Here is an 8,739-nt window from a genome sequence, read left to right as displayed (position 1 = left end):
CCTTGATGTTTTTGTTGATGATGGGGACAGCGGTCACACTAAAGTTCTTGCCCTGCGGGGCCCATTTATATTGGAACTAACTTGGAGTGTTTAGTTGTCATATTAGAGTCTCCGGCCTCGGGCCTGTCCTCTCCGCGGCCTTGATGTTTTTGTTGATGGTGGGGACAGCGGTCACACTAAGTTTCTTGCCCTGCGGGGCCCTTATTATATTGGAACTCACTTGGAGTGTTTAGTTGTCGTATGAGAGTCTCCGGCATCAGGCCTGCCAGCTCTGCTGCCTTGATCTTTATTCTTGATGGTGGGTACAGCGGTCAGACTAGCTTTCCTGCCCTGCGGGACACTTTTATATTGGAACTCACTTGGAGTGTTTAGTTGTCGTATGGGAGTCTCCGGCCTCGGGCCTGCCGGTCCTGCGGCCTTGATGTTTTTTGTTGATGGTGGGGAAAGAGGTCACACTAGCTTTCTTGACCTGCAGGGCCCTTTAATATTTGAACTCACTTGGAGTGTTTAGTTGTCGTATGGGAGTCTCCGGCCTGGGGGCCTGCCGGCCCTGCGTCCTTGATGTTTTTGTTGATGATGGGGACAGCGGTCACACTAACTTTCTTGCCCTGCGGGGCCCATTTATATTGGAACTAACTTGGAGTGTTTAGTTGTCATATTGGAGTCTCTGGCCTTTCCGGACTCTGGTGGGGACAGCGATCACACTAAGTTTCTTGCCCTGCGGGGCCCTTTTATATTGCAACTCACTTGGAGTGTTTAGTTGTCGTATGGGAGTCTCCGGCCTCAGGCCTGCCGGCCCTGTGGCCTTGATCTTACACTAATTATCGCTAATAGCGCTAATATCGTTATTAGCACATCTTATGCTATTAGCGCTAATAGGGCACATTAAGCTAATGAGTGCTATTAGCACTATTAGCGCTAATAGCGCCTACCATCCTGACACCGTTATTAGCACACCTTACGCTATTAGCGCTAATAGCGCACTTCCCGCTAATGAGTGCTATTAGAGAAAAACAATTTTGCAAATGATACGTTAATAGCGCTAATACCGTTATTAGCACACCTTACGCTATTAGTGCTAATATCGTTATTAGCACACCTTAAGCTATTAGCGCTAATAGCGCAACTCACGCTAATGAGTGCTATTAGCGCTATTAGCGCTAATAGCGCTAATAGCGCATACCATCCTGAGAAAGTAAATAATTTTGCAAATGATACGTTAATAGCGCTAATACCGTTATTAGCACACCTTACGCTATTAGTGCTAGTAGCGCTATTAGCATACCTTACGCTATAAGCGCTAATAGCGCCTACCATCCTTAGAAAGTAAGCGATATTGCAAATGATATGTTAATAGCGCTAATACCGTTATTAGCAAACATTACGCTATTAGTGCTAATAGCGCTATTAGCATACCTTACGCTATTAGCGATAATAGCGCACCTCACGCTAATGAGTGCTATTAGCGCTATTAGCGCCTACCCTCCCGAGAAAAACAATTTTGGAAATGATACGTTAATAGCGCTAATACCTTACGCTATTAGTGCTAATAGCGTTATTAGCATACCTTACGCTATTAGCGCTAATAGCGCACCTCACGCTAATGCGTGCTATTAGCGCATACCATCCTGAGAAAGTAAACAATTTTGCAAATGATACGTTAATAGCGCTAATACCGTTATTAGCACACCTTACGCTATTAATGCTAATAGCGCTATTAGCATACCTTACGCTATTAGCGCTAATAGCGCACCTCGCGCTAATGAGTGCTATTAGCGCTAATAGCCCTATAGCGCCTACCATTCTGAAAAAGTAAGTGATTTTGCAAATGATATGTTAATAGCGCTAATACCGTTATTAGCCCATCTTACGCTATTAGTGCTAATAGCGCACCTCACGCTAATGCGTGCTATTAGCGCATACCATCCTGAGAAAGTAAACAATTTTGCAAATGATATGTTAATAGCGCTAATACCGTTATTAGCACACATTACGCTATTAGTGCTAATAGCGCTATTAGCACTAATAGCGCCTAGCCTCCTGAGAAAAACAATTTTGCAAATGATACGTTAATAGCGCTAATACCGTTATTAGCACACCTTACGCTATTAGTGCTAATAGCGCACCTCACGCTAATGCGTGCTATTAGCGCATACCATCCTGAGAAAGTAAACAATTTTGCAAATGATATGTTAATAGCGCTAATACCGTTATTAGCACACCTTACGCTATTAGTGCTAATAGCGCTATTAGCATACCTTACGCTATTAGCGCTAATAGCGCACATCGCGCTAATGAGTGCTATTAGCGCTAATAGCGCTATAGCGCCTACCATTCTGAGAAAGTAAGTGATTTTGCAAATGATATGTTAATAGCGCTAATGCCGTTATTAGCCCATCTTACGCTATTGGTGCTAATAGCGCTATTAGCACACCTTACGCTATTAGCGCTAATAGCGCACCTCACGCTAATGAGTGCTATTAGCGCTAGTATCGCTAATAGCGCATACCATCCTGAGAAAGTAAACAATTTTGAAAATGATTCATTAATAGCGCTAATAATAATACGCTAATAATACGCTAATATGCGCTAATAGCGCTAATAGCAATAATAGCGGGGAAATAGCGCTTACGCACTAATTCTGCTAAGAGCCAATCCCGCACCATGTACGAATTTCAAACCTAATATTTGGGCATATTTGTAATTTGTACACAATGTTCAACTTACACCTCGGATTACACCTAATATAATTGGAATCAGCCAAGTTCGTTGTCTAGACCAATCCCCCATAGAACACCACAGTTAAGCGGTCAAGATATTAAGTGTTTTCTTTCATTTTATCTCGCTACTTCTGCTTCAAATGTAACGTGAAAACCTTCCTGACAGTTATTTACTAATATTATAAATATTGTTATATTTTTTGGAATAACAAAACTTCAAACTTGCCCGAAATCGTATATTATGGCTTTAATAAAAATATGAAAACTAGGATTTAAAAATATGAGTTAAAATCAAATCAAAAATCAAAGAGAGGTTCTTGCGGGGTTCGAACCAAGATCGAACTTCCAAATACATGTATTTACCACTAAGCCATACCAGAGATATGATTAATTCGGTGACAATAATAGCAATGTTATTTACACTCAGTGCCTCACTCGTGTATTCTATTTCTGGAATGAATTAACACCGTCAAATAATGTAACACAAACATTTATGCTGGCTTTTAAAATTGTTTGAACGTTGGGAGTATTATTTTCAAGTTAAATAACCAACAATGGACAATTGACAATGAAAGTTTCTTTGCAGGAAAAACATCGGCCGTACAATATATGGCGTGACAGTAGTCACGCACAAAGATAAATATTTCAACATGTTCAATATACGACTACGAATATATCCCAAAATTCACGAAATTTTCAGGCAAGCTAACTTAAGTTATTCTATAACATGACACCCATTTTTGATTCCGGCGCTTTTTCTTGCTTGATGATATGAACATTTTGTGTTCGTGACATGCAATTTTCTCATTTTCCGAGCTACTTTGGACATGTTCAAGCTTCTTTTTTTCCATTTAATTCAACTTTTACACGGTATTTGTTGCGTTAAACAAATGTTTGATGTCTTATCTGTGGTCAGGGTACATGAATGATGCAATATACGACCCGTGTCTTCCATTTCTGGAGCTATTTTGATAAAAAGCGTTTGCCGGCTAAAATTTCAACATTGTGTTACGTAACCCGTGTTCACCAACCAGTATAAATTTTCTGTCGAACAAAAGAGGTCACGAAGTTGCTGTCGTTTACTGAATGCATCAGTAACCCATGTGTAGCCCTAGAGGGCCATCTGTGGTCTTTTATTTCAAAATGGTGCCCCGGTGGCATCGCACAGATTCTGAATTAGCACAGGTCTCACATATATAGAAAACACCAAAAGCCATTGCGTGTGTACCTTTGGGTTTTCAGCTTATTAACCAGACTAGTAGCCAACAGGACATTTCAGTAAAGCGGCTCATGTGAACGAATGGAAAGATACAATAAATCAAACAAATGAACAAAATTTGAAATCAAACAAATAAACAAAATAGAAAAGCAATACCGGGATTGTAATCACACCGTGTGGTTAAATACCACTAATTATGTATTACACGGGTTTCAATGGGAAAAATGGTTATTTTTCGTGTGGAATTTTCTCATATTCAGAACTCTCACAGTTAAATGCCACTAATATCAGGTGAAACTATATGATTTAGATGCCAAATGATCAAAAATTCAACATAGGTTGACCTGATACTTTTCTTGTTTTAACGCACTGAACCGTAAACACCTTAAAATGACAGTGCGCCCTCGAAGCTGAAAGTTACAATATGGTAGGGCGAATATTTACAAAAGACGGAAGGCGTGTGTATGAATTTTGGTACTATTGCAACAAAAAGGTCATATAATGAGAGAAAATGTATCATTTTGAAGCATCAAACCCTAAAAAGTACTTTTTTGGCTATATAACTTGATCAATTTCAGCGATTTTAATGCAGTCTTTTCAGATAACATGAAAACAAATAGTTACTCGTCGTATTTCAATGTATCGCCCAGGCCTATTAGTGGTATTTAACCATGTGCGATGGTGATTATGAAACTTAATTAAGTTTCATGTGATTAAACATACCACATATGGAAAACAAACATTTTTTTTTTTTCTTACGAGATTAAAACTGATCATTTCAGCATGTCAAGTGCAGGCGATTATCATGAAATTAGTATTATCTGGAAAACGTTACCTGCCAAATGACACGTATACAGAATAAACATACAAACATCATGATAACTTTGTCAATAGATTTATTAGTATTAATGTAACACGATCTGGCCCATGGGGGCCAAAGGCGGCAAATTTGAAACTAACTTGAAGATAAAGGTAAACATATGGAGTAAAAAAACAAAACTTTAGGCCCAAGTATGCTAGACATTTGGCGTTTTCAGTAAATATTATTAGCCTATTGTATGTATAATGTAATAATTACAGTAACTTAATTTTCAAAAATGCCTCCTTTGCCCCCATGGACCAGATCATGTCAATTTGAAATAACAATGCAGCGAAGGGTTCAACTTAAGCCTTCCAATTGAGTAACTTGTGACGGGTATGACATTATGCAGGGCGCTACAAATGCTGGCTTTTATTTACTGAATCATAGGTATTGGAGTTTAGTTTTAACTAAACTCCAAAAAGCTATTAAAATAGCTTTTGAGGATTTTAATCCTCAAAAGATCATTAAATTGCATGGAAGCATTAGGGGTCGTCCGAATTTTCGCTATTTTTACCTACGCACAAAGTGTACGTAACTTTTACCCCCTCCCCGACGAGTTATGCGCAAATAAATTGGCGAAGGATTTCCATGAGTACAAATACTCTGTGGATATCTAAGCACGGGTGAACTACTATCCTACTTTGTTGCAGGAGCCCCCAGGGCAGCACTCTCTATATAAATCAAAATTAAACTAAGAATTATGCGAAGGTCCCCTTTCAACTTTATTTTCTTCTCCCATGACAGGCTAACTTTCAGATAAATTAAACACCATTCATCCCTGATGGCATTTGTGGCAGTTCTTTCTCGGTCTACGAGACTTCCATCATGAAACAAAATAATAGTGCTTATCAAACAAACTATCCGAAATCAAGGAGTGCAATATCCCTTTGCATCACAAACCCGGTGAGAGGACCGAGGTTCTCGAATTATGTTACGTACATCCAGGGGGTATGTAAAAAAAAAAAAAAAGAATTTAAAGCGTGTTTGACGAAAGAAAGACTCAAAAAAGGATTTTTTGTTGCAAATTAAGGAACAGCGCCGTAATAAAGTGTTGCAATACACTTTAATTATGGATTAATTTTCTACAGATTGTTTTGAAAAAAATATTAAGAAACGTCTTTTAATAAGTCAGTATCAATGCGACGTTAGATATAAATGATAAAACTAGTTGGCGAATACGTCAGTGCCAATGCGACGTCAAATGTGACAGAGCTATAATACCACACAGTGTGCGATTACGTCAGTGTCAATGCGATAATACCACGTAGTGGGCGAATACGTCAGTGTCAATGCGACGTTAGATGTGACAAGGCTATTTGGCGAATACGTCAGTGTCAAAATAACTTCAGATGTACTTCAAATGGAATGAATACGACAGTGTCAATATCAGTTCAGAAGGCAAGTTTGTAGTTGCACCTTATATTCAGCAATAATATTGTACTATATGAAAATGAGAGCCATCAATAAATCAAAATTTAGCCCAAATATAAAATATATGACTATAAATGCAAATGCACTACAATTCTCTTCAACATCCCATTACTCGTTCAGCATGTTTCTGATATTCCACCAAGAACCTCTTGGGATCACATCATATAAGGAGACATGTTATTTGTATAACGATCTTGCAATTAAACTAAAACTATGGGCTTCATGTCCTGTGTGGACGAACAGTGACAATCTACAGGACGGACGTGACGGACGTCCCTTTGCTGCCATTCATCATCCTCCAGGAAACGCTCTTTATGTAGGTCTATTCTGGTATGAAATAAATTAAGCAAAGGGTATTAAAGATAGCCAAATTAAAAAGTCGCCACTAGTTTCATCCCCATTTAATCAGAGTCTGATGAGTTTATGGCAAAATAATTTATATAATATTTTTTTATACACTTTCCTTCGAAGGTTGATACCAAAAGTTTAATCATCGTGAGCATAGGAATCGTTGTTAGGAAATTCGTGCTGAGGAAGCCTGATTACCATTTTAAAAAATAGCCGAGTGGGAGAATTTTAATTTGGTGTAAAAACTGAAGCATCATAATGTATAAAAAAATATTTGAATATTAACTGTACATCATATATGACGATTCGTGATACCCAATGGTGCTAAAGTTAATGTGGTTTAGAAAGCAGAGAATTGTATTTCAAATTTATATACGCCAACATATTTTCTGAATTTAGTGGAAATTAACACTGAATTCAAATTGTGAAAATGTTATGTAATTTTACGTAAGTCCCAACTAAAGATTACCGTTTAGTCTTTATGGGAATCTAATCTTTTAATATCTGAAAGAAACTTTAGGGACATACGTGGACTTCTTATCTAAATTGCAAAATCCAGACCGTGTATACACGAAAAATGGTAGGCTCCATTATACTGACCCACGTGTATGTAATAGTAGCACGGGGCCCGGCGAGTCAAAATTGATATAATATATTGTGCATGTATGGGAGGCCCATTTATTGTCGGATTTCTGTATGTAGAACACGCAGTTATCAACGATTGAGCACTATTAATACACATTAATGATTTTAAGCAAATAAAATTCCAAAATATTGTACGCTTCCTTGTCACGTGGTAAGCCTATGTTGAAATTGCGATTATATTTTCAAAAAGTTTCAAGATGCATACCAACAAGTTAGGTGGCCGAGCGGTCTAAGGCGCTAGGCTCATTCAGAATTCACGATAGCGGTGCGGCGTGAGTTCGAGACCCACCATTGAGGTGTATGAATGCGTAAAAATGGATTCGTCTGTACCTAATTCATCTGAAAGACCGAACAAGCCGACGTCCTGACGTCGACTGTTTTCATGTCTTCTATACTAAAAAAAGCAAATGCTCCGGACAATTATTGCGTTATTTTCCTTCTGTTATGAATTTTTGGGGGCGTCATCCCTTGCAAAAACTCTGTATAAAGGATGACACATTCCCTTCCATCTGCTTCCACCGCCTATGTTGTTGCTGATGTAATGTGTATGTACTTTAATCGCAACCACAAAATAATGATTCTTCCAACTAACTGTTTTTGAAACAAACTGCACGCCCGTGGTATGTTACATAATTAATTGCCAACACTGCAAAAACAAGTGTTAATAGATTAACACTATTTGAGCAACACTTTTTAAACACGTTAAACCGTTAATATATTAACATTTATGTTAAAATATTAACAATTGTGTGTTAAAATATAAACACAAATGTTAATATTTGAACACATTAACGGCTTAACGTGTTTAAAAAGTAACACTAATAATATATTAACACTTGTTTTTGGAAAGTGGTGTTAACGTGTTAAAGCATTTAAAATGAACATCCTCATTTAATCATAGTGTTAATGTGTTAATAAAAGTGTAAAAGTGTTAATATTTTAACACATAATTGTTAATATTTTAACACATTAACGGTTTAACATGTTTAAAAAGTGTTGCTCAAATAGTGTTAATGTATTAACACTTGTTTTTTCAGTGAACTTTTCAAGTCATCTGGGCTGGAGCATACTCTTGGCTAGAGCAAACTATCGACTATGTATACTTCTGAACAATAGGCTATACCAATGATCATGATAATTTAGAATCCCAGTTTAAACATATAAAATAGTTCAGAGTGATAAAAAATTGATCAATTATTAATAAAAGCTCGAGGGCTTGTAGCAGGTTTTTTTTTCAAACGTTACAAACAGTGCTTGCATCGTAAAATAAAGTAAAAGTAGCATTTTGATCCAGATAATAAAAACGATAATGCAACACTTAAACGGTTCAAAAAATACCCTTCGAACAAAATTCCTTCGCATAACCTGACGTACATTTTGTTGGTTTAAAAACTTGTGAACAGAGGAAACATTTGTCTATCCTCCGGTCAAAAAAAAGATCACATTTTCCAAAAATAATGCTTTCAGAATAAGTTGCACTTTTCAATATCCTACACATGTAATGTACAAAGACG

Source organism: Amphiura filiformis, unplaced genomic scaffold (assembly GCF_039555335.1).
Source record: "Amphiura filiformis unplaced genomic scaffold, Afil_fr2py scaffold_341, whole genome shotgun sequence".
Classification (NCBI taxonomy): domain Eukaryota; kingdom Metazoa; phylum Echinodermata; class Ophiuroidea; order Amphilepidida; family Amphiuridae; genus Amphiura; species Amphiura filiformis.
The sequence above is the reverse complement of the archived record's forward strand: the minus strand, read 5'-3'. Positions refer to the sequence as shown.